Source organism: Vidua macroura, chromosome 10 (assembly GCF_024509145.1).
Source record: "Vidua macroura isolate BioBank_ID:100142 chromosome 10, ASM2450914v1, whole genome shotgun sequence".
In the NCBI taxonomy this organism is placed as follows: Eukaryota; Metazoa; Chordata; class Aves; order Passeriformes; family Viduidae; genus Vidua; species Vidua macroura.
In genome coordinates, this window is record NC_071580.1 from 21,044,954 (window position 1) to 21,048,220 (window position 3,267).

Genomic DNA, 3,267 nt, shown 5'->3' on the forward strand with positions numbered 1-3,267 from the left:
AGGGATCCAAACTCATGTTCCAGCCTAGGGAGATGAATGTTCCTTCGTGGAGTTCAATTCAGCCAACCATCTTGGCATGGGATGGAAAGTGGTCCAGAAATGTCCAGTTCTCTTTGTAGGCTCCAGAATGAGCCTTAACAACGAGTTCTGGCGTAAACAAGGAAAACCTGTTGGCCTGTGAAGGCAGTGAGGGTTAGATGGGATATTGGGGAGGAATTCCTGGCTGTGAGGGTGGTGAGACCCTGGCACAGGCTGCCCAGAGCAGCTGTGGCTGCCACATCCCTGGGAGTGTCCAAGGCCAGGCTGGATGAGGTGTGGAGCAACCTGGGATGGTGGAAGGTGTCCCTGCCCATAGCAGGGATGGGATGAAATGAGCTTAAAGATTCCTTCCAACTCCAACCATTCCATGATTCCATGACTGTGGGCTTCCCAATGGGATGGTTGCCAGGGTTAAAGGATCAGGGATTCCTATGATATCAGAGCTCTCACCAGCATGTGTCCAGGTCTGGCCCCTCAGTTTTGGAAGGACGTTGAGGTGTTCAAAATCGTCCAGAGGAGGCAACGGGGCTGGTGAGGGGCTGGGAACACAAACCCTGTGAGGAACGACTGAGGGAGCTGGGGGTGCTCAGCCTGGAGAAAAGGAGGCTCAGAGGTGACCTTATCACTCTCTGCAACCCCCTGAAAGGCAGTTGTAGTCAGGTGGGGTTGGTCTCTTTTTGTAAGCAGCAACTACCAGAACGAGAGGACAAACTCTTAAGCTGCGCCAAGGGAAATTTAGGTTGGAAAAAGTTTTTTACAGGAAAGATGATAAAGTGCTGGAATTGTCTGCCCAGGGAGGTGGTGGAGCCACCATCCCTAGATGGGTTTAAAAAAAGACTGGATGTGGCACTCAGTACCAAGGTTTAGTTGAGGTGTTGGGGCATGTGTTGGACTCGATGATCTTAATGATCTCTTCCAGTGATTCTGTGAATTCTGTGAATTGCAGAGCAGGAGATGCCAGGGACAGCTCAAGCCAAGAGGGACAGTGCAGGTTCCTGGATGCAGAGCCGCCATCCCCCCCACATTCCTGCTTGGTTCCCTTTCCTGTGTTCCAGTGGGATATGGAGCACACCAGGAGCTGTGTCTTGGAGCAGAGTGGGTTTGGAAGCAGCGCTGGGAGGGGGCATGGAAGGAGACAGGGAATGCACCCAGGGAAGACCAGGCACTCATGGAATGTCTTTCCAGAGGCCATAGTGCTGGGTATGTACAATTCCACCTCTTAAAACAAAAAGAAGGAAAAGCAGGAAGAATGGGTGCCATGGCTGAGGATATTTGGTGTTTCCTTCACTGCTACTTCAATTTACTCTTCCTCCATCCCACCTTGAGCCTCTGGGGGAGCTGAGGGCACAGAACTCAAGGACTGAGAGAATCCTCCTGGCCTTCTCCAGCTTCACACACCTTCCTGCTCTTCTGCAGCATGTGGCTTTCCAGGGATACCGGCAGGAGAAAGGAACAGGTAATACCTGGGGAATGCCTTTCTGCTCCCTGCTATTGGAATGAGCTAAAATAAAGGGGCTGCTGTGTGATGCCAGGAGAAAGGAGATGATATCTGCCCAGGTTATACCCTGGATACGAAATCCAAATGCATTTCAACTAAGATCAGTTGCTTTTTTTTTTTTTTTTTTTTAAAAAAAAAAAAAAAGAGAGAGGGGGAAAAAAGTTGATTTTCTTTGCAGCTCTTGGAAGTGAATCTATTTGGTGTCAGGCTGAAAGAAGACAGCGTGTAAGTAACTGAGAAAGTGTTTACTCAGTGAATTAGTTCAGCTTTCATTGTGCACAGAGGATTATGGCCTCAGCAGTGGATGAGCTCCATTTCAGGCTGGAGTAGCTCACTTAGCTACCTCCAGGGCAGGACTAATTATCATAGGACTTAGGCCATTAAAGGGCTTTAACTACCAGTGCTCTCTCCCAGGTCTGGATTAACTCTTTGCCTGGAGCAAACCGCCCTGATAACCATTCAGCCTAATGGTCTGCTTTGATTTCTCTGCCCCCTCTGCCCACCCCTTTCGCCTTTAAACTTTATATTATTGTCAGATCTGGAACAATAGCTAGTAATATTAAAACCATTGCTGCAAAATGGTGAAGGGGGCCTAGTTGCAGATTTTTTCCCCCCTCTTTTGCTTTACCATTGCTAAGGCAAATTTTAGGAAGTAGCTATCTTGCACGGCAGAGAGCCCTTACCTGACTCAGGTGGATTAAGAGGGGCTGCTCAAAAGGCAGGACCCCCAAGGGAAAACCCTGAAATGCCCACAGAGCCCAGCTCTGTCTTACTCTGTTGTCTCCATGCCAATAATTGTGGCGGAAGGCACTCTGCATAGAAATAGCAAAAGACTATTGTTCCCCCAGGCATGAAATAGCCACGATGAGAGCAGAGTTATTACCCTGCTTCACAGCAGAAGAGCTGGGGTGCAGGAGGTTTAAATGTTTTGCCCAAGGTAACAGATGGAGAATGTGGCAACAACTGCTCCTTATCATTAAAAATATATTTGAAGAATTATCTTGTGATCCCTCTTTAACATCAGCATTCCCAGCTTTTCTGGCAGAGTAGCAGCACATCTGGATGTTTCCCAGGCTGGAAGGTGTGACTGAAGGAGGTTCAACTCAAGACTGCAAAATCAGATGCACCTCTTCCAGTAAAAACCCTCAGGAGGGCATCAAAGGAATTGAAAGGAAACCAAAATAGGTGGTTCTTCACAAAAAAAAAAAAAAATAGGTGCTTCTTCCCACCACGGAGCTGGGCAGGACCCTGGTTGTGCTGAAGGCTTGCGGGTTCTGAGCTGTGGAAGAAAAATCCCTTTTTAAAGCTTGTACAGAAGTGCAGAGTGGGTGCAACTCTGGTGTGCTGCTGTGTTCACACCCACAGCCGTGAGGAGGCAGATGTCCTTCACCTCCCTGTGCCCTGGCACAACCCTTAGGCCATGGGAGATAGGAACTCTTGGCACCATTTGACGGTGGAAATGCTGGCAGCTGAAACACCTCTTCAGCTGAAGAGGCAGTTGAAATGTTGAAATACCTCTTCATCCCAAGAGAAGCATCCTTAAGAGAGTTCTTCCTCTCCACCTTTCAGTTTTTTATTCCATGAAATACCATTTAATGCCAACCACTAAGCTGAGTATGGCCAACATGGCAACCATTTGCAGACTCTGGTGGTCTTATGTGAATAACTCAGGTGCTCTGGAAAGACCATTTGTCCAGTCAAAACCCATAAAAAAAATCCATGAAAACACA

General features: G+C 48.1%; 1 long non-coding RNA gene across 1 annotated transcript; it reads left to right on the forward strand.

The window, feature by feature from the left end:
• The first annotated feature begins 1,018 nt into the window (after positions 1-1,018).
• LOC128812407 (uncharacterized) lies at positions 1,019-2,691 on the forward strand. The gene is made up of 3 exons (XR_008438703.1): positions 1,019-1,495; positions 1,716-1,762; positions 2,583-2,691. It is a non-coding gene; the product is annotated as an uncharacterized LOC128812407 (long non-coding RNA).
• Positions 2,692-3,267: the final 576 nt, after the last annotated feature.